General features: G+C 44.3%; 13 non-coding genes across 13 annotated transcripts; 7 read left to right on the forward strand and 6 right to left on the reverse strand.

Moving 5' to 3' along the window:
* The first annotated feature begins 552 nt into the window (after nucleotides 1-552).
* Nucleotides 553-647, forward strand: TRNAI-UAU. Its single transcript has 2 exons — nucleotides 553-590; nucleotides 612-647. It is a non-coding gene; the product is annotated as a tRNA-Ile (tRNA).
* Nucleotides 648-2,021: 1,374 nt separating this feature from the next.
* Nucleotides 2,022-2,093, reverse strand: TRNAW-CCA. Its single transcript has one exon. It is a non-coding gene; the product is annotated as a tRNA-Trp (tRNA).
* Nucleotides 2,094-3,083: 990 nt separating this feature from the next.
* TRNAI-UAU lies at nucleotides 3,084-3,178 on the forward strand. The gene is made up of 2 exons: nucleotides 3,084-3,121; nucleotides 3,143-3,178. It is a non-coding gene; the product is annotated as a tRNA-Ile (tRNA).
* Nucleotides 3,179-4,552: 1,374 nt separating this feature from the next.
* Nucleotides 4,553-4,624, reverse strand: TRNAW-CCA. Its single transcript has one exon. It is a non-coding gene; the product is annotated as a tRNA-Trp (tRNA).
* A 990-nt stretch (nucleotides 4,625-5,614) lies between these two features.
* On the forward strand, nucleotides 5,615-5,709 carry TRNAI-UAU. Its single transcript has 2 exons — nucleotides 5,615-5,652; nucleotides 5,674-5,709. It is a non-coding gene; the product is annotated as a tRNA-Ile (tRNA).
* Nucleotides 5,710-7,083: 1,374 nt separating this feature from the next.
* Nucleotides 7,084-7,155, reverse strand: TRNAW-CCA. Its single transcript has one exon. It is a non-coding gene; the product is annotated as a tRNA-Trp (tRNA).
* A 990-nt stretch (nucleotides 7,156-8,145) lies between these two features.
* Nucleotides 8,146-8,240, forward strand: TRNAI-UAU. The gene is made up of 2 exons: nucleotides 8,146-8,183; nucleotides 8,205-8,240. It is a non-coding gene; the product is annotated as a tRNA-Ile (tRNA).
* Nucleotides 8,241-9,614: 1,374 nt separating this feature from the next.
* On the reverse strand, nucleotides 9,615-9,686 carry TRNAW-CCA. The gene has a single exon. It is a non-coding gene; the product is annotated as a tRNA-Trp (tRNA).
* A 990-nt stretch (nucleotides 9,687-10,676) lies between these two features.
* Nucleotides 10,677-10,771, forward strand: TRNAI-UAU. The gene is made up of 2 exons: nucleotides 10,677-10,714; nucleotides 10,736-10,771. It is a non-coding gene; the product is annotated as a tRNA-Ile (tRNA).
* A 1,374-nt stretch (nucleotides 10,772-12,145) lies between these two features.
* On the reverse strand, nucleotides 12,146-12,217 carry TRNAW-CCA. Its single transcript has one exon. It is a non-coding gene; the product is annotated as a tRNA-Trp (tRNA).
* A 990-nt stretch (nucleotides 12,218-13,207) lies between these two features.
* TRNAI-UAU lies at nucleotides 13,208-13,302 on the forward strand. The gene is made up of 2 exons: nucleotides 13,208-13,245; nucleotides 13,267-13,302. It is a non-coding gene; the product is annotated as a tRNA-Ile (tRNA).
* A 6,404-nt stretch (nucleotides 13,303-19,706) lies between these two features.
* Nucleotides 19,707-19,778, reverse strand: TRNAW-CCA. Its single transcript has one exon. It is a non-coding gene; the product is annotated as a tRNA-Trp (tRNA).
* A 995-nt stretch (nucleotides 19,779-20,773) lies between these two features.
* Nucleotides 20,774-20,868, forward strand: TRNAI-UAU. The gene is made up of 2 exons: nucleotides 20,774-20,811; nucleotides 20,833-20,868. It is a non-coding gene; the product is annotated as a tRNA-Ile (tRNA).
* The last annotated feature ends 335 nt before the right edge of the window (nucleotides 20,869-21,203 follow it).

Here is a 21,203-nt window from a genome sequence, read left to right on the forward strand (position 1 = left end):
GGCCACAACCTGTGATCCATCCCTGCGCACATTCCATCTTGGAACTGGCCCATCGCAGAAGTGAAACTGGTCTATCAAGGTAGCTGGGCAAGGCCTCTTGTTTTTAGCAAAGCTCGGCTGATTCTGTGTCTCTCTTTTGTTATCCGTACGGGTTTAACTGGGAACAGTCTTAGTCGGAGCCAAACCGAGTCCCAGTTTCACTTCAACTGGCATTCTTATCTCACAACTTCAGCCATTTTCTCACTTTGAAAAGATGTAATGTTCTTACACCAAGAGTAAGTGATAACTAAATTGGCGCAATACACATCACTCTATCCTCCACCCCAGTATCATATACGCTCTTCTGACTCCAGAGTGCCAAAAGTTTAAGTGTGCTGATCTTGTGTACTGTGGCTGCTGAACCTCGCCCCGCCTTGCCCCGCCCCACCCCGCCCGAGCACTGCAGCTACCTAGGAGGGTGCAATCTCTCTTGATTATGTCACCAGACACTTCTAATCTGTCTGTAGTAGGGAGAAGTGTCATCATCACAGACATTGGCCAGCTCTGCGTAGTGCTCCAGTGGCGCAATTGGTCAGCGTGTGGTACTTATAAGGCAGTACTTGCTCAGAGACATGCCGAGGTTGTGAGTTCAACCCTCACCTGGAGCATTCTTATTCTCTTACATACTTCTAGTGTCCCGCCAAAGGCGGAAGGACAGAAGAGAGCGTCTTGTTGCATAGCAGGTGCCGGCTACTGGTTACATGCTCTGAGCATCTGTACAGAAGAATCAAGTAAATAAACCAGCAAACACATTTCCTAATAGTGACTTACTCTCTGTGAGAACAAATATTGAAGGCACCAATGGAAAAAGCCCAACAGAGCACTAGAGAGACAAAGGGTAAGGGTGGGCAAGATGAAAGGAGAGGGCAGTCAGACAGCAGGAGAAATTGAGAGAGAAAAAAAAGAAAGTGGGAGGTAAGACCTCTTTCTATGGTGGTTTGTGTGAAGTGGTCTTACCTCCCACTTTCTTTTTTTAAGACCAGCTTATGTTCATTCCACTAGACCTATTACCAAGGACAAATATGATTGCCAAGTTTAGGTACCAAGGTTTGTTTGTTTGTAGTGCAGTGGACTTTGATCCTGGGGAACTGAGTTCAATTCCCACTGCAGCTCCTTGTGACTCTGGGCAAGTCACTTAACCCTCCATTGCCCCTGGCACAAACTAAGTACCTGGATATATGTAAACCGCTTTGAATGTAGTTGCAAAAACCTTCCTTTTCCCTTTCCCTATTCATTCTATGATATTTCAGAAAAACATGCAATGATTTTAACCTTGTCCTTCAACAATCTATCTTCATTTGTCTTTCATTTATCATATTTTCAAACTGAGTGTATTTCTCCTATACATTTTTTTTTTCAGATTGTTTAGATGCTGGTTTTATCATCATGCACAATTTTAAGATATCTTACTTATGTATTTGTTTTATTACACATCAGTAATGAACCATAATTGGTATCTCATGTATGATATTTCTAATTGGTTTTATATGCTCTTTTTATCAATATGTATGGTTTATTATATATTTGTTTTTATTTGTATAGACTCCTGATGCAGGCACGCATGTGCCGAAACATGGTACTGTGTCGCGTCGGCTTAAATAAACACCTATATCTTTTGTTTGGTGTCCTGAGTCTGTCTTTGAAGACCCTGATCCACTTCCCACTCTTTGTGTTTTGATTCTATCCAACCAGTCAGAAGATATACGTAACTATTCTCCGTAAGGTGCGCGCTGATAGGAGTCTGTTTCCCCCTGTGTGTTTGAGTCCTGTCAGCCTCGTCTTCAGTGGGGCTTTTTTGGGGTTTTTTTTTCTCATTCAAAGCTAGCACAGCTTCCACCAGTATCGTACTTAGAAATGATCACCCTGTGGGGTTGCTATTGGGAAACATCCTTTGGTTTCTTTATATCCGGACACACTAAGGGCAATAATAAAGAAGTTTTTCAGCACAGGTTGCTAAAGAGAGATACAGGCCCAAGGAACCATGACCCTGGTGTGATTTGAACACACAGCCTTCTGATCTGGAGTCAGACGCGCTACCTTTGCGCCACAAGGTCTGCTCTTAGTGTCTTACCTCTGTCTGTTCTTCCTCATATCCTCCAGGATGACTCCCAGTTCCATCTCAGGCTTCCACAGCAGATAGCGCATACTCAGGCGAAGATTCCCGCACGGGCCTACCGAGCCCAGAACCAGGGATCCAAAGGTCGGGGGATGGAGAGAGTCTTTTCATTATCAAGGCGGGCTTTGCATGACAGCCTACCTGTCCAATCCGCTTTTTCAGGAACGTGATAAATCTATTTATAAACTCTAAACGAAACTCTGACGTTTACCATTTGCAAACAGTAACTTGACGTTATACGCGTACTTGTATAAATTTAAAACACTTCCACGGTTGCAAGCTATTTTGCTCCTTATGTGATGGATAGTAAAACTATGTACTTGGCAGTTGTAGCTGGGAAAGGAGAGGGTGGGCCCTGTGTGCTAGTTGGTCCAGAGGCCACAACCTGTGATCCATCCCTGCGCACATTCCATCTTGGAACTGGCCCATCGCAGAAGTGAAACTGGTCTATCAAGGTAGCTGGGCAAGGCCTCTTGTTTTTAGCAAAGCTCGGCTGATTCTGTGTCTCTCTTTTGTTATCCGTACGGGTTTAACTGGGAACAGTCTTAGTCGGAGCCAAACCGAGTCCCAGTTTCACTTCAACTGGCATTCTTATCTCACAACTTCAGCCATTTTCTCACTTTGAAAAGATGTAATGTTCTTACACCAAGAGTAAGTGATAACTAAATTGGCGCAATACACATCACTCTATCCTCCACCCCAGTATCATATACGCTCTTCTGACTCCAGAGTGCCAAAAGTTTAAGTGTGCTGATCTTGTGTACTGTGGCTGCTGAACCTCGCCCCGCCTTGCCCCGCCCCACCCCGCCCGAGCACTGCAGCTACCTAGGAGGGTGCAATCTCTCTTGATTATGTCACCAGACACTTCTAATCTGTCTGTAGTAGGGAGAAGTGTCATCATCACAGACATTGGCCAGCTCTGCGTAGTGCTCCAGTGGCGCAATTGGTCAGCGTGTGGTACTTATAAGGCAGTACTTGCTCAGAGACATGCCGAGGTTGTGAGTTCAACCCTCACCTGGAGCATTCTTATTCTCTTACATACTTCTAGTGTCCCGCCAAAGGCGGAAGGACAGAAGAGAGCGTCTTGTTGCATAGCAGGTGCCGGCTGCTGGTTACATGCTCTGAGCATCTGTACAGAAGAATCAAGTAAATAAACCAGCAAACACATTTCCTAATAGTGACTTACTCTCTGTGAGAACAAATATTGAAGGCACCAATGGAAAAAGCCCAACAGAGCACTAGAGAGACAAAGGGTAAGGGTGGGCAAGATGAAAGGAGAGGGCAGTCAGACAGCAGGAGAAATTGAGAGAGAAAAAAAAGAAAGTGGGAGGTAAGACCTCTTTCTATGGTGGTTTGTGTGAAGTGGTCTTACCTCCCACTTTCTTTTTTTAAGACCAGCTTATGTTCATTCCACTAGACCTATTACCAAGGACAAATATGATTGCCAAGTTTAGGTACCAAGGTTTGTTTGTTTGTAGTGCAGTGGACTTTGATCCTGGGGAACTGAGTTCAATTCCCACTGCAGCTCCTTGTGACTCTGGGCAAGTCACTTAACCCTCCATTGCCCCTGGCACAAACTAAGTACCTGAATATATGTAAACCGCTTTGAATGTAGTTGCAAAAACCTTCCTTTTCCCTTTCCCTATTCATTCTATGATATTTCAGAAAAACATGCAATGATTTTAACCTTGTCCTTCAACAATCTATCTTCATTTGTCTTTCATTTATCATATTTTCAAACTGAGTGTATTTCTCCTATACATTTTTTTTTTCAGATTGTTTAGATGCTGGTTTTATCATCATGCACAATTTTAAGATATCTTACTTATGTATTTGTTTTATTACACATCAGTAATGAACCATAATTGGTATCTCATGTATGATATTTCTAATTGGTTTTATATGCTCTTTTTATCAATATGTATGGTTTATTATATATTTGTTTTTATTTGTATAGACTCCTGATGCAGGCACGCATGTGCCGAAACATGGTACTGTGTCGCGTCGGCTTAAATAAACACCTATATCTTTTGTTTGGTGTCCTGAGTCTGTCTTTGAAGACCCTGATCCACTTCCCACTCTTTGTGTTTTGATTCTATCCAACCAGTCAGAAGATATACGTAACTATTCTCCGTAAGGTGCGCGCTGATAGGAGTCTGTTTCCCCCTGTGTGTTTGAGTCCTGTCAGCCTCGTCTTCAGTGGGGCTTTTTTGGGGGTTTTTTTTCTCATTCAAAGCTAGCACAGCTTCCACCAGTATCGTACTTAGAAATGATCACCCTGTGGGGTTGCTATTGGGAAACATCCTTTGGTTTCTTTATATCCGGACACACTAAGGGCAATAATAAAGAAGTTTTTCAGCACAGGTTGCTAAAGAGAGATACAGGCCCAAGGAACCATGACCCTGGTGTGATTTGAACACACAGCCTTCTGATCTGGAGTCAGACGCGCTACCTTTGCGCCACAAGGTCTGCTCTTAGTGTCTTACCTCTGTCTGTTCTTCCTCATATCCTCCAGGATGACTCCCAGTTCCATCTCAGGCTTCCACAGCAGATAGCGCATACTCAGGCGAAGATTCCCGCACGGGCCTACCGAGCCCAGAACCAGGGATCCAAAGGTCGGGGGATGGAGAGAGTCTTTTCATTATCAAGGCGGGCTTTGCATGACAGCCTACCTGTCCAATCCGCTTTTTCAGGAACGTGATAAATCTATTTATAAACTCTAAACGAAACTCTGACGTTTACCATTTGCAAACAGTAACTTGACGTTATACGCGTACTTGTATAAATTTAAAACACTTCCACGGTTGCAAGCTATTTTGCTCCTTATGTGATGGATAGTAAAACTATGTACTTGGCAGTTGTAGCTGGGAAAGGAGAGGGTGGGCCCTGTGTGCTAGTTGGTCCAGAGGCCACAACCTGTGATCCATCCCTGCGCACATTCCATCTTGGAACTGGCCCATCGCAGAAGTGAAACTGGTCTATCAAGGTAGCTGGGCAAGGCCTCTTGTTTTTAGCAAAGCTCGGCTGATTCTGTGTCTCTCTTTTGTTATCCGTACGGGTTTAACTGGGAACAGTCTTAGTCGGAGCCAAACCGAGTCCCAGTTTCACTTCAACTGGCATTCTTATCTCACAACTTCAGCCATTTTCTCACTTTGAAAAGATGTAATGTTCTTACACCAAGAGTAAGTGATAACTAAATTGGCGCAATACACATCACTCTATCCTCCACCCCAGTATCATATACGCTCTTCTGACTCCAGAGTGCCAAAAGTTTAAGTGTGCTGATCTTGTGTACTGTGGCTGCTGAACCTCGCCCCGCCTTGCCCCGCCCCACCCCGCCCGAGCACTGCAGCTACCTAGGAGGGTGCAATCTCTCTTGATTATGTCACCAGACACTTCTAATCTGTCTGTAGTAGGGAGAAGTGTCATCATCACAGACATTGGCCAGCTCTGCGTAGTGCTCCAGTGGCGCAATTGGTCAGCGTGTGGTACTTATAAGGCAGTACTTGCTCAGAGACATGCCGAGGTTGTGAGTTCAACCCTCACCTGGAGCATTCTTATTCTCTTACATACTTCTAGTGTCCCGCCAAAGGCGGAAGGACAGAAGAGAGCGTCTTGTTGCATAGCAGGTGCCGGCTGCTGGTTACATGCTCTGAGCATCTGTACAGAAGAATCAAGTAAATAAACCAGCAAACACATTTCCTAATAGTGACTTACTCTCTGTGAGAACAAATATTGAAGGCACCAATGGAAAAAGCCCAACAGAGCACTAGAGAGACAAAGGGTAAGGGTGGGCAAGATGAAAGGAGAGGGCAGTCAGACAGCAGGAGAAATTGAGAGAGAAAAAAAAGAAAGTGGGAGGTAAGACCTCTTTCTATGGTGGTTTGTGTGAAGTGGTCTTACCTCCCACTTTCTTTTTTTAAGACCAGCTTATGTTCATTCCACTAGACCTATTACCAAGGACAAATATGATTGCCAAGTTTAGGTACCAAGGTTTGTTTGTTTGTAGTGCAGTGGACTTTGATCCTGGGGAACTGAGTTCAATTCCCACTGCAGCTCCTTGTGACTCTGGGCAAGTCACTTAACCCTCCATTGCCCCTGGCACAAACTAAGTACCTGAATATATGTAAACCGCTTTGAATGTAGTTGCAAAAACCTTCCTTTTCCCTTTCCCTATTCATTCTATGATATTTCAGAAAAACATGCAATGATTTTAACCTTGTCCTTCAACAATCTATCTTCATTTGTCTTTCATTTATCATATTTTCAAACTGAGTGTATTTCTCCTATACATTTTTTTTTTCAGATTGTTTAGATGCTGGTTTTATCATCATGCACAATTTTAAGATATCTTACTTATGTATTTGTTTTATTACACATCAGTAATGAACCATAATTGGTATCTCATGTATGATATTTCTAATTGGTTTTATATGCTCTTTTTATCAATATGTATGGTTTATTATATATTTGTTTTTATTTGTATAGACTCCTGATGCAGGCACGCATGTGCCGAAACATGGTACTGTGTCGCGTCGGCTTAAATAAACACCTATATCTTTTGTTTGGTGTCCTGAGTCTGTCTTTGAAGACCCTGATCCACTTCCCACTCTTTGTGTTTTGATTCTATCCAACCAGTCAGAAGATATACGTAACTATTCTCCGTAAGGTGCGCGCTGATAGGAGTCTGTTTCCCCCTGTGTGTTTGAGTCCTGTCAGCCTCGTCTTCAGTGGGGCTTTTTTGGGGGTTTTTTTTCTCATTCAAAGCTAGCACAGCTTCCACCAGTATCGTACTTAGAAATGATCACCCTGTGGGGTTGCTATTGGGAAACATCCTTTGGTTTCTTTATATCCGGACACACTAAGGGCAATAATAAAGAAGTTTTTCAGCACAGGTTGCTAAAGAGAGATACAGGCCCAAGGAACCATGACCCTGGTGTGATTTGAACACACAGCCTTCTGATCTGGAGTCAGACACGCTACCTTTGCGCCACAAGGTCTGCTCTTAGTGTCTTACCTCTGTCTGTTCTTCCTCATATCCTCCAGGATGACTCCCAGTTCCATCTCAGGCTTCCACAGCAGATAGCGCATACTCAGGCGAAGATTCCCGCATGGGCCTACCGAGCCCAGAACCAGGGATCCAAAGGTCGGGGGATGGAGAGAGTCTTTTCATTATCAAGGCGGGCTTTGCATGACAGCCTACCTGTCCAATCCGCTTTTTCAGGAACGTGATAAATCTATTTATAAACTCTAAACGAAACTCTGACGTTTACCATTTGCAAACAGTAACTTGACGTTATACGCGTACTTGTATAAATTTAAAACACTTCCACGGTTGCAAGCTATTTTGCTCCTTATGTGATGGATAGTAAAACTATGTACTTGGCAGTTGTAGCTGGGAAAGGAGAGGGTGGGCCCTGTGTGCTAGTTGGTCCAGAGGCCACAACCTGTGATCCATCCCTGCGCACATTCCATCTTGGAACTGGCCCATCGCAGAAGTGAAACTGGTCTATCAAGGTAGCTGGGCAAGGCCTCTTGTTTTTAGCAAAGCTCGGCTGATTCTGTGTCTCTCTTTTGTTATCCGTACGGGTTTAACTGGGAACAGTCTTAGTCGGAGCCAAACCGAGTCCCAGTTTCACTTCAACTGGCATTCTTATCTCACAACTTCAGCCATTTTCTCACTTTGAAAAGATGTAATGTTCTTACACCAAGAGTAAGTGATAACTAAATTGGCGCAATACACATCACTCTATCCTCCACCCCAGTATCATATACGCTCTTCTGACTCCAGAGTGCCAAAAGTTTAAGTGTGCTGATCTTGTGTACTGTGGCTGCTGAACCTCGCCCCGCCTTGCCCCGCCCCACCCCGCCCGAGCACTGCAGCTACCTAGGAGGGTGCAATCTCTCTTGATTATGTCACCAGACACTTCTAATCTGTCTGTAGTAGGGAGAAGTGTCATCATCACAGACATTGGCCAGCTCTGCGTAGTGCTCCAGTGGCGCAATTGGTCAGCGTGTGGTACTTATAAGGCAGTACTTGCTCAGAGACATGCCGAGGTTGTGAGTTCAACCCTCACCTGGAGCATTCTTATTCTCTTACATACTTCTAGTGTCCCGCCAAAGGCGGAAGGACAGAAGAGAGCGTCTTGTTGCATAGCAGGTGCCGGCTGCTGGTTACATGCTCTGAGCATCTGTACAGAAGAATCAAGTAAATAAACCAGCAAACACATTTCCTAATAGTGACTTACTCTCTGTGAGAACAAATATTGAAGGCACCAATGGAAAAAGCCCAACAGAACACTAGAGAGACAAAGGGTAAGGGTGGGCAAGATGAAAGGAGAGGGCAGTCAGACAGCAGGAGAAATTGAGAGAGAAAAAAAAGAAAGTGGGAGGTAAGACCTCTTTCTATGGTGGTTTGTGTGAAGTGGTCTTACCTCCCACTTTCTTTTTTTAAGACCAGCTTATGTTCATTCCACTAGACCTATTACCAAGGACAAATATGATTGCCAAGTTTAGGTACCAAGGTTTGTTTGTTTGTAGTGCAGTGGACTTTGATCCTGGGGAACTGAGTTCAATTCCCACTGCAGCTCCTTGTGACTCTGGGCAAGTCACTTAACCCTCCATTGCCCCTGGCACAAACTAAGTACCTGAATATATGTAAACCGCTTTGAATGTAGTTGCAAAAACCTTCCTTTTCCCTTTCCCTATTCATTCTATGATATTTCAGAAAAACTTGCAATGATTTTAACCTTGTCCTTCAACAATCTATCTTCATTTGTCTTTCATTTATCATATTTTCAAACTGAGTGTATTTCTCCTATACATTTTTTTTTTCAGATTGTTTAGATGCTGGTTTTATCATCATGCACAATTTTAAGATATCTTACTTATGTATTTGTTTTATTACACATCAGTAATGAACCATAATTGGTATCTCATGTATGATATTTCTAATTGGTTTTATATGCTCTTTTTATCAATATGTATGGTTTATTATATATTTGTTTTTATTTGTATAGACTCCTGATGCAGGCACGCATGTGCCGAAACATGGTACTGTGTCGCGTCGGCTTAAATAAACACCTATATCTTTTGTTTGGTGTCCTGAGTCTGTCTTTGAAGACCCTGATCCACTTCCCACTCTTTGTGTTTTGATTCTATCCAACCAGTCAGAAGATATACGTAACTATTCTCCGTAAGGTGCGCGCTGATAGGAGTCTGTTTCCCCCTGTGTGTTTGAGTCCTGTCAGCCTCGTCTTCAGTGGGGCTTTTTTGGGGTTTTTTTTTCTCATTCAAAGCTAGCACAGCTTCCACCAGTATCGTACTTAGAAATGATCACCCTGTGGGGTTGCTATTGGGAAACATCCTTTGGTTTCTTTATATCCGGACACACTAAGGGCAATAATAAAGAAGTTTTTCAGCACAGGTTGCTAAAGAGAGATACAGGCCCAAGGAACCATGACCCTGGTGTGATTTGAACACACAGCCTTCTGATCTGGAGTCAGACGCGCTACCTTTGCGCCACAAGGTCTGCTCTTAGTGTCTTACCTCTGTCTGTTCTTCCTCATATCCTCCAGGATGACTCCCAGTTCCATCTCAGGCTTCCACAGCAGATAGCGCATACTCAGGCGAAGATTCCCGCATGGGCCTACCGAGCCCAGAACCAGGGATCCAAAGGTCGGGGGATGGAGAGAGTCTTTTCATTATCAAGGCGGGCTTTGCATGACAGCCTACCTGTCCAATCCGCTTTTTCAGGAACGTGATAAATCTATTTATAAACTCTAAACGAAACTCTGACGTTTACCATTTGCAAACAGTAACTTGACGTTATACGCGTACTTGTATAAATTTAAAACACTTCCACGGTTGCAAGCTATTTTGCTCCTTATGTGATGGATAGTAAAACTATGTACTTGGCAGTTGTAGCTGGGAAAGGAGAGGGTGGGCCCTGTGTGCTAGTTGGTCCAGAGGCCACAACCTGTGATCCATCCCTGCGCACATTCCATCTTGGAACTGGCCCATCGCAGAAGTGAAACTGGTCTATCAAGGTAGCTGGGCAAGGCCTCTTGTTTTTAGCAAAGCTCGGCTGATTCTGTGTCTCTCTTTTGTTATCCGTACGGGTTTAACTGGGAACAGTCTTAGTCGGAGCCAAACCGAGTCCCAGTTTCACTTCAACTGGCATTCTTATCTCACAACTTCAGCCATTTTCTCACTTTGAAAAGATGTAATGTTCTTACACCAAGAGTAAGTGATAACTAAATTGGCGCAATACACATCACTCTATCCTCCACCCCAGTATCATATACGCTCTTCTGACTCCAGAGTGCCAAACGTTTAAGTGTGCTGATCTTGTGTACTGTGGCTGCTGAACCTCGCCCCGCCTTGCCCCGCCCCACCCCGCCCGAGCACTGCAGCTACCTAGGAGGGTGCAATCTCTCTTGATTATGTCACCAGACACTTCTAATCTGTCTGTAGTAGGGAGAAGTGTCATCATCACAGACATTGGCCAGCTCTGCGTAGTGCTCCAGTGGCGCAATTGGTCAGCGTGTGGTACTTATAAGGCAGTACTTGCTCAGAGACATGCCGAGGTTGTGAGTTCAACCCTCACCTGGAGCATTCTTATTCTCTTACATACTTCTAGTGTCCCGCCAAAGGCGGAAGGACAGAAGAGAGCGTCTTGTTGCATAGCAGGTGCCGGCTGCTGGTTACATGCTCTGAGCATCTGTACAGAAGAATCAAGTAAATAAACCAGCAAACACATTTCCTAATAGTGACTTACTCTCTGTGAGAACAAATATTGAAGGCACCAATGGAAAAAGCCCAACAGAGCACTAGAGAGACAAAGGGTAAGGGTGGGCAAGATGAAAGGAGAGGGCAGTCAGACAGCAGGAGAAATTGAGAGAGAAAAAAAAGAAAGTGGGAGGTAAGACCTCTTTCTATGGTGGTTTGTGTGAAGTGGTCTTACCTCCCACTTTCTTTTTTTAAGACCAGCTTATGTTCATTCCACTAGACCTATTACCAAGGACAAATATGATTGCCAAGTTTAGGTACCAAGGTTTGTTTGTTTGTAGTGCAGTGGACTTTGATCCTGGGGAACTGAGTTCAATTCCCACTGCAGCTCCTTGTGACTCTGGGCAAGTCACTTAACCCTCCATTGCCCCTGGCACAAACTAAGTACCTGAATATATGTAAACCGCTTTGAATGTAGTTGCAAAAACCTTCCTTTTCCCTTTCCCTATTCATTCTATGATATTTCAGAAAAACATGCAATGATTTTAACCTTGTCCTTCAACAATCTATCTTCATTTGTCTTTCATTTATCATATTTTCAAACTGAGTGTATTTCTCCTATACATTTTTTTTTTCAGATTGTTTAGATGCTGGTTTTATCATCATGCACAATTTTAAGATATCTTACTTATGTATTTGTTTTATTACACATCAGTAATGAACCATAATTGGTATCTCATGTATGATATTTCTAATTGGTTTTATATGCTCTTTTTATCAATATGTATGGTTTATTATATATTTGTTTTTATTTGTATAGACTCCTGATGCAGGCACGCATGTGCCGAAACATGGTACTGTGTCGCGTCGGCTTAAATAAACACCTATATCTTTTGTTTGGTGTCCTGAGTCTGTCTTTGAAGACCCTGATCCACTTCCCACTCTTTGTGTTTTGATTCTATCCAACCAGTCAGAAGATATACGTAACTATTCTCCGTAAGGTGCGCGCTGATAGGAGTCTGTTTCCCCCTGTGTGTTTGAGTCCTGTCAGCCTCGTCTTCAGTGGGGCTTTTTTGGGGGTTTTTTTTCTCATTCAAAGCTAGCACAGCTTCCACCAGTATCGTACTTAGAAATGATCACCCTGTGGGGTTGCTATTGGGAAACATCCTTTGGTTTCTTTATATCCGGACACACTAAGGGCAATAATAAAGAAGTTTTTCAGCACAGGTTGCTAAAGAGAGATACAGGCCCAAGGAACCATGACCCTGGTGTGATTTGAACACACAGCCTTCTGATCTGGAGTCAGACGCGCTACCTTTGCGCCACAAGGTCTGCTCTTAGTGTCTTACCTCTGTCTGTTCTTCCTCATATCCTCCAGGATGACTCCCAGTTCCATCTCAGGCTTCCACAGCAGATAGCGCATACTCAGGCGAAGATTCCCGCATGGGCCTACCGAGCCCAGAACCAGGGATCCAAAGGTCGGGGGATGGAGAGAGTCTTTTCATTATCAAGGCGGGCTTTGCATGACAGCCTACCTGTCCAATCCGCTTTTTCAGGAACGTGATAAATCTATTTATAAACTCTAAACGAAACTCTGACGTTTACCATTTGCAAACAGTAACTTGACGTTATACGCGTACTTGTATAAATTTAAAACACTTCCACGGTTGCAAGCTATTTTGCTCCTTATGTGATGGATAGTAAAACTATGTACTTGGCAGTTGTAGCTGGGAAAGGAGAGGGTGGGCCCTGTGTGCTAGTTGGTCCAGAGGCCACAACCTGTGATCCATCCCTGCGCACATTCCATCTTGGAACTGGCCCATCGCAGAAGTGAAACTGGTCTATCAAGGTAGCTGGGCAAGGCCTCTTGTTTTTAGCAAAGCTCGGCTGATTCTGTGTCTCTCTTTTGTTATCCGTACGGGTTTAACTGGGAACAGTCTTAGTCGGAGCCAAACCGAGTCCCAGTTTCACTTCAACTGGCATTCTTATCTCACAACTTCAGCCATTTTCTCACTTTGAAAAGATGTAATGTTCTTACACCAAGAGTAAGTGATAACTAAATTGGCGCAATACACATCACTCTATCCTCCACCCCAGTATCATATACGCTCTTCTGACTCCAGAGTGCCAAAAGTTTAAGTGTGCTGATCTTGTGTACTGTGGCTGCTGAACCTCGCCCCGCCTTGCCCCGCCCCACCCCGCCCGAGCACTGCAGCTACCTAGGAGGGTGCAATCTCTCTTGATTATGTCACCAGACACTTCTAATCTGTCTGTAGTAGGGAGAAGTGTCATCATCACAGACATTGGCCAGCTCTGCGTAGTGCTCCAGTGGCGCAATTGGTCAGCGTGTGGTACTTATAAGGCAGTACTTGCTCAGAGACATGCCGAGGTTGTGAGTTCAACCCTCACCTGGAGCATTCTTATTCTCTTACATACTTCTAGTGTCCCGCCAAAGGCGGAAGGACAGAAGAGAGCGTCTTGTTGCATAGCAGGTGCCGGCTGCTGGTTACATGCTCTGAGCATCTGTACAGAAGAATCAAGTAAATAAACCAGCAAACACATTTCCTAATAGTGACTTACTCTCTGTGAGAACAAATATTGAAGGCACCAATGGAAAAAGCCCAACAGAGCACTAGAGAGACAAAGGGTAAGGGTGGGCAAGATGAAAGGAGAGGGCAGTCAGACAGCAGGAGAAATTGAGAGAGAAAAAAAAGAAAGTGGGAGGTAAGACCTCTTTCTATGGTGGTTTGTGTGAAGTGGTCTTACCTCCCACTTTCTTTTTTTAAGACCAGCTTATGTTCATTCCACTAGACCTATTACCAAGGACAAATATGATTGCCAAGTTTAGGTACCAAGGTTTGTTTGTTTGTAGTGCAGTGGACTTTGATCCTGGGGAACTGAGTTCAATTCCCACTGCAGCTCCTTGTGACTCTGGGCAAGTCACTTAACCCTCCATTGCCCCTGGCACAAACTAAGTACCTGAATATATGTAAACCGCTTTGAATGTAGTTGCAAAAACCTTCCTTTTCCCTTTCCCTATTCATTCTATGATATTTCAGAAAAACATGCAATGATTTTAACCTTGTCCTTCAACAATCTATCTTCATTTATTTATTTATTTATTTATTGCATTTGTATCCCACATTTTCCCACCTCTTTGCGGGCTCAGTGTGGCTTACAATAAGATATGAATAGTAGAAATACATTTGTAACAACTTGAATATGGAATACGTTGTGCAGAGTTGTGTGAGACATTCGATTATCATTAGGAATGAAACAATGGGACATCAACATAGAAACATTAGGAGGAGACAGTGGGACAATTGATTACAGGATGAGGGATCTGAAGTGGTTGTATGTTGCATTGATGAACAGTGAGTATGGACTCTATGTGTTTTGGTTCTTTCCGTAAGTTTGTTCAAACAGGTGCGTCTTCAGTAGTTTTCGGAAGGAAGCTTGTTCGTTAATCATTCTTAGGTTGCGCGGTAGTGTATTCCAGGCCTGCGTGCTCATGTGGGAAAAGGTTGACGCGTGTAGCGTCTTGTATTTCAGGCCCTTGCAAGTGGGGAAGTGGAGGTTGAGGTATGTTCGGGATGACCTTTTAGCGTTTCTGGGTGGTAGGTCTATTAGATCAGACATGTACGCTGGGGCTTCGCCGTAGATGATCTTATGGACTAGTGTGCAAACTTTGAAAGTAACGCGTTCCTTAAGTGGAAGCCAATGTAATTTCTCTCGTAGTGGTTTCGCCCTTTCGTATCTTGGTTTTCCGAGGATGAGCCTGGCTGCTGTGTTCTGGGCTGTTTGAAGTTTCCTCATTATTTGCTCTCTGCAGCCCGCGTATAGTGAGTTGCAGTAATCCAGGTGGCTGAGGACGAGGGATTGCACTAGGCTGCGGAAGACGAATCTTGGGAAGAATGGTCTTATCCTTTTCAATTTCCACATGCCATAGAACATCTTCTTGGTTGTATTGTTTGCGTGGGTTTCGAGTGTTAGGTGGCGGTCGATGGTGACTCCAAGGATTTTTAGTGTTTCTGAGACTGGGAGGTTTAGGGTTGGTGTGTTTATAGCGCTGAATTCATTTGTGTTGTATTGGGAGGTGAGTATCAGGCATCGGGTTTTTTCTGCGTTTAATTTCAGGCGGAATGCGTCTGCCCATGTGTTCATGACGTGTATACTTTGATTGATTTCGTTGGAGATTTCTTTGGTGTCTTGTTTGAATGGGATGTATATTGTTACATCATCGGCGTATATATACGGGTTGAGCTTATGGTTTGATAAGAGTTTTGCTAAAGGGATCATCATTAGGTTGAAAATGGTTGGTGAAAGAGGTGATCCTTGTGGGACTCCACATATAGGTGTCCATGCCTTGGACGTGGTTGAATTAGATGTGACTTGATACGAACGTAGGGTTAGGAACCCCTTGAACCAGTTCAGGACATTTCCTCCTATGCCAAAATGTTCGAGTATGTGTAGCAGGATTCCATGATCTACCATGTCGAAGGCGCTTGACATGTCAAATTGTAGGAGGAGTATATTGTTGCCAGTTGCGATGATTTGTTTGAATTTGGTCATAAGGGTGATTAATACTGTTTCTGTACTATGATTCGATCGGAATCCTGATTGGGCGTCATGCAGTATTGAGTGTTTATCTAGGTAGTTTGTGAGTTGTTTAGTTACCATACCTTCAGTTAACTTGGTTATTAGTGGTATAGATGCTATTGGCCTGTAGTTGGTTATTTCGCTCGTGTTTTTCTTTGTATCTTTAGGAATAGGGGTGAGCAAGATTTTTCCTTTTTCTTTTGGGAAGAGTCCATTTTGTAGCATGTAATTTATGTGGTTTGTTAGGTCTATTATGAATTTCTGGGGAGCGGATTTCATGAGGCTGTTTGGACATATGTCTAGTTTGCAGTTGGATTTAGCATATCTTTTAAGAGTTTTAGAGATGAGGTCTTCTGGCAGTTGTTCAAATTCGGTCCAGGTTCTGTCTGCTGGGAATATTCCTTCTTCTGGATCTAGGCAGTCTAGAAGAGTGGTGTATTCTGTAGGGCTAGTGGGTATCTTGTGCCGTAGTAGTATAATTTTCTCCTTGAAGTATGTCGCTAGGTTGTCGACACTTGGTGTATCTTTGTCGTTGGTTGTAACTGGTGAGGTGTCTAATAGTTTGTTCACGAGGTTGAAGAGTTTATGTGTGTCTTTGTAGTTTGGTCCTATTAATGTTTTGTAGTGAAGTCTTTTTGTCTGTTTTATGGTATATTTGTATTTTCTCCGAAGTAGTTTCCAGTCATTTAGTGTTTGTTCATCTCTCTTTTTGTTCCAGGCTCGTTCTAGTCTCCTGACTTGTGTTTTTAGTTTTTTCAGCTCTTCGGTGAACCATGGATTTGCGTTTTTCCTGTGTGTAGTTCTGGTTTGGACTGGGGCGATTTTGTCTAATGTTGTTGTGCTTATGTCATCCCATTCTTGGAGGAATTGGATGGTGTCAGCGTTTGTAGTCCATTCGTTCTGGTAGATCTGTTGCCAGAATGTTGAGGGGTCTATTTTCCCTCTCGTTGTGTAGGTTGTTCGCTCATGTTTATTATTCGTGTTTAGTTGTGTTTTTTGCCAGCAGAGAGTGACATTTGCTCTATGGTGGTCTGACCATGGTGTTGGTGTCCATCTTGTATTAGCGAGTATGATAGTTGAGTCCGGTTCTAATCTTTCCGTTATGATATCTAGTGTGTGTCCTTTTTCGTGAGTTGGTTGTATGTTGGGTGTTTGCAGATCCCAGAGTTTTAGGAATTCTTTGAATTCTCTTGTACTTGGTAAGGTGTCATCTTCTTCTAGGTGTAGGTTGATGTCGCCTAGTATGAGGATGTTTGAGGCTGATACGCAGGAATTCGAAATGAAATCCAAGAGTTGTGTTTGGGCGTCTTGCCATTTACCTGGTGGCCTGTAGAATAGGATTGTGTTGAGGTGTCCTATTAGGCTTGAATGGTTGATTCTGGTCGATGCAATTTCAAGTTGTGGTGAGATGGATTCGCCCGTGATTGTGATAGTGTATTCAGGTTTGTATATGATAGCTATTCCGCCTCCTCTTTTTTTTCCATTTCTTGTCCAGTGCGTGATTTTGTATTTTGGTGGGCACGTTTGGAGGATTGCAGGGTCTGTGGGACTATGGAACCAGGTTTCTGTGATGAATAGGAGGTCTAGTTTGTCTGTGATGATCCAGTCTAGTAAGTCTGCTGAGTTGCTTACTGCTGATCTTGCATTGATGTATCCTAGTTGGATTGAGTGGTAGGGTTCCAAAGTGGGGTTTGAGGTATTTATTTTTATTAGTTGTCTGTTTCTTCGGTAGTTGGGTTTGTTGTTGTCGTTGTTTTCCTCATTTTGTTGGTGGTGTTCATATCCGGTGATTATTCCAGTTGGTTGGTTGTTGTGTCTTTGATTTGGTAGGTTGCTTAAAGGTTGTGCATAGGATAGGTGAGGTGTAGTTGGGTTGTTATGGTTCTTGTTTTGGGCGTGCATTATGTATATGTGAGTATTATGTGATTTGTGAGTAGTGGGGTAGTTATTGTCAAGGTTGTAGGTTGTGTTTGCGTGTATGAGTATAATGAGACACTGGATGGTGAGGAGTGTGTTGCTGGTGATCATGTCTATGTTTTGGGCACTGTGGCAAATATGCTTCTGGTGTAAGTTTAAGTGAGGTACAAAAGTTACAATTGCATTTGAGCTTAGCTACAATTCAAGCGAGGTACAAAAGTTACAATTGCATTTGAGCTTGGCTACAATTGATTGGGTCAAAGTTTACAGTTGCATTTGGGCTTGGCTATAATTCAAGCAGGTAGTGATGGCATTTGCAATTAGCTTAGCTACAAATTTGGTTTAAAGCTGGCCGCAGTGCTGTGCTAGGCAAGCGAGGTAGTGCTTATGTTGTATTTAAGCTTGGCAACAATTTAATTTAAAGCTTGGCAACAATTTATTGCTGGCAAACCTGCACTTAGTACTTGGTAATAGTTCATTTCTAGGCAGACGAGGTATTATTGCATTTGCATTAATCTTAGCAACAGTATGAATAAAGCGTGGCAATAGTTAAAGGTGCTATATTGGTATAGGACACAGTTGCTTTCAATTTAAAGTATGCAGAGTAAAATAAGATAAAGCAGAATAAGATAAGCAAAAGAAGATAAAGCGAGGATTTTGAGTCATGCTAGGCAATGCATGCATACAATGTGAGCATGCAATTGATTACTTTGTTCAGCTGCGGCAGTGCAGCTCTTGTTCCTCGGCCGTGGTGCCAGGCAGGTCGGTCCTCTCAGTCAGTCCCAGACTGCTCAAACGGCGGCCTCCGGAACCAGCGGTTCGGCCTCTTGGTCAGAGAAGAGTTCGACCCACTCCCAGCGATCCGCCGATCCCGCTCGTCTCGTGTCTCAGCCGGTCCTCGGCGTCGGCATCGCGCCGCGTGATCTCAGGCCGTCGTCCGATCAACCGCCAGTGCTGGGCTCAGTGAGTCAGGCTCTGCGGCCTTGCTGGGGCTCGGTAAGTTAGGTTTCGCAGGCAGCTCCGCGCCCAGCTGCGTCCCTCTCGGCTAGCCGCTTGAAGTCGCTGGATCAGCTCCGGTCTTTCCGCTGTCCTCTCCGCCGTCGGTCTCTCCCCGAATCGCGGACTGGAAGTCAGACCCGGCGTCCGCCTCCGGGTCAGGTCTCCCAATTCCGACAGGCTGGGCAGTTTGGGCCTGTAGCACGGCCTAGAGGGCGCCACGGTCCTCCACGTGCAGGGTCGCCGGTCGCTTCAGTGCTTGACCTCTCGGGGGGCCGCTCGTCAGCTCCCCGACTCTAGTCGTGTTCTCCGTGTTCAGGTCCGACGCCCGGACTGCACTGGTATCGATCTGGGCGCTCTCGGTTGGGTTCAGCGGACTCAAGCGACGATCCACTGCCTCTTAGCCGCTCCACGAGGTAGGCAGATCACCAGTCTCGGTCTCACTCGCGTCCCCTGTATCCCTGCGAGGTCGCCGCGGTCCCCGCTGGCTTCCCTCGGCTCTGGGGGATAAAAAAGGGGGTAGTGGAGTGAGTGAGTGAGTGCTGGGGGAGGGAGAGAGTACCTGGATCTTGGCCTCTGCAGATGTTTTGCTGGGGTCTTCCAGGTGCTTGGAATTTATCTTTCATTTGTCTTTCATTTATCATATTTTCAAACTGAGTGTATTTCTCCTATACATTTTTTTTTCAGATTGTTTAGATGCTGGTTTTATCATCATGCACAATTTTAAGATATCTTACTTATGTATTTGTTTTATTACACATCAGTAATCAACCATAATTGGTATCTCATGTATGATATTTCTAATTGGTTTTATATGCTCTTTTTATCAATATGTATGGTTTATTATATATTTGTTTTTATTTGTATAGACTCCTGATGCAGGCACGCATGTGCCGAAACATGGTACTGTGTCGCGTCGGCTTAAATAAACACCTATATCTTTTGTTTGGTGTCCTGAGTCTGTCTTTGAAGACCCTGATCCACTTCCCACTCTTTGTGTTTTGATTCTATCCAACCAGTCAGAAGATATACGTAACTATTCTCCGTAAGGTGCGCGCTGATAGGAGTCTGTTTCCCCCTGTGTGTTTGAGTCCTGTCAGCCTCGTCTTCAGTGGGGCTTTTTTGGGGGTTTTTTTTCTCATTCAAAGCTAGCACAGCTTCCACCAGTATCGTACTTAGAAATGATCACCCTGTGGGGTTGCTATTGGGAAACATCCTTTGGTTTCTTTATATCCGGACACACTAAGGGCAATAATAAAGAAGTTTTTCAGCACAGGTTGCTAAAGAGAGATACAGGCCCAAGGAACCATGACCCTGGTGTGATTTGAACACACAGCCTTCTGATCTGGAGTCAGACGCGCTACCTTTGCGCCACAAGGTCTGCTCTTAGTGTCTTATCTCTGTCTGTTCTTCCTCATATCCTCCAGGATGACTCCCAGTTCCATCTCAGGCTTCCACAGCAGATAGCGCATACTCAGGCGAAGATTCCCGCACGGGCCTACCGAGCCCAGAACCAGGGATCCAAAGGTCGGGGGATGGAGAGAGTCTTTTCATTATCAAGGCGGGCTTTGCATGACAGCCTACCTGTCCAATCCGCTTTTTCAGGAACGTGATAAATCTATTTATAAACTCTAAACGAAACTCTGACGTTTACCATTTGCAAACAGTAACTTGACGTTATACGCGTACTTGTATAAATTTAAAACACTTCCACGGTTGCAAGCTATTTTGCTCCTTATGTGATGGATAGTAAAACTATGTACTTGGCAGTTGTAGCTGGGAAAGGAGAGGGTGGGCCCTGTGTGCTAGTTGGTCCAGAGGCCACAACCTGTGATCCATCCCTGCGCACATTCCATCTTGGAACTGGCCCATCGCAGAAGTGAAACTGGTCTATCAAGGTAGCTGGGCAAGGCCTCTTGTTTTTAGCAAAGCTCGGCTGATTCTGTGTCTCTCTTTTGTTATCCGTACGGGTTTAACTGGGAACAGTCTTAGTCGGAGCCAAACCGAGTCCCAGTTTCACTTCAACTGGCATTCTTATCTCACAACTTCAGCCATTTTCTCACTTTGAAAAGATGTAATGTTCTTACACCAAGAGTAAGTGATAACTAAATTGGCGCAATACAGATCACTCTATCCTCCACCCCAGTATCATATACGCTCTTCTGACTCCAGAGTGCCAAAAGTTTAAGTGTGCTGATCTTGTGTACTGTGGCTGCTGAACCTCGCCCCGCCTTGCCCCGCCCCACCCCGCCCCGCCCGAGCACTGCAGCTACCTAGGAGGGTGCAATCTCTCTTGATTATGTCACCAGACACTTCTAATCTGTCTGTAGTAGGGAGAAGTGTCATCATCACAGACATTGGCCAGCTCTGCGTAGTGCTCCAGTGGCGCAATTGGTCAGCGTGTGGTACTTATAAGGCAGTACTTGCTCAGAGACATGCCAAGGTTGTGAGTTCAACCCTCGCCTGGAGCATTCTTATTCTCTTACATACTTCTAGTGTCCCGCCAAAGGCGGAAGGACAGAAGAGAGCGTCTTGTTGCATAGCAGGTGCCGGCTACTGGTTACATGCTCTGAGCATCTGTACAGAAGAATCAAGTAAATAAACCAGCAAACACATTTCCTAATAGTGACTTACTCTCTGTGAGAACAAATATTGAAGGCACCAATGGAAAAAGCCCAACAGAACACTAGAGAGACAAAGGGTAAGGGTGGGCAAGATGAAAGGAGAGGGCAGTCAGACAGCAGGAGAAATTGAGAGAGAAAAAAAAGAAAGTGGGAGTTAAGACCTCTTTCTATGGTGGTTTGTG

The sequence above is a fragment of the Microcaecilia unicolor genome, chromosome 3, assembly GCF_901765095.1.
Source record: "Microcaecilia unicolor chromosome 3, aMicUni1.1, whole genome shotgun sequence".
Taxonomy (NCBI): Eukaryota; Metazoa; Chordata; class Amphibia; order Gymnophiona; family Siphonopidae; genus Microcaecilia; species Microcaecilia unicolor.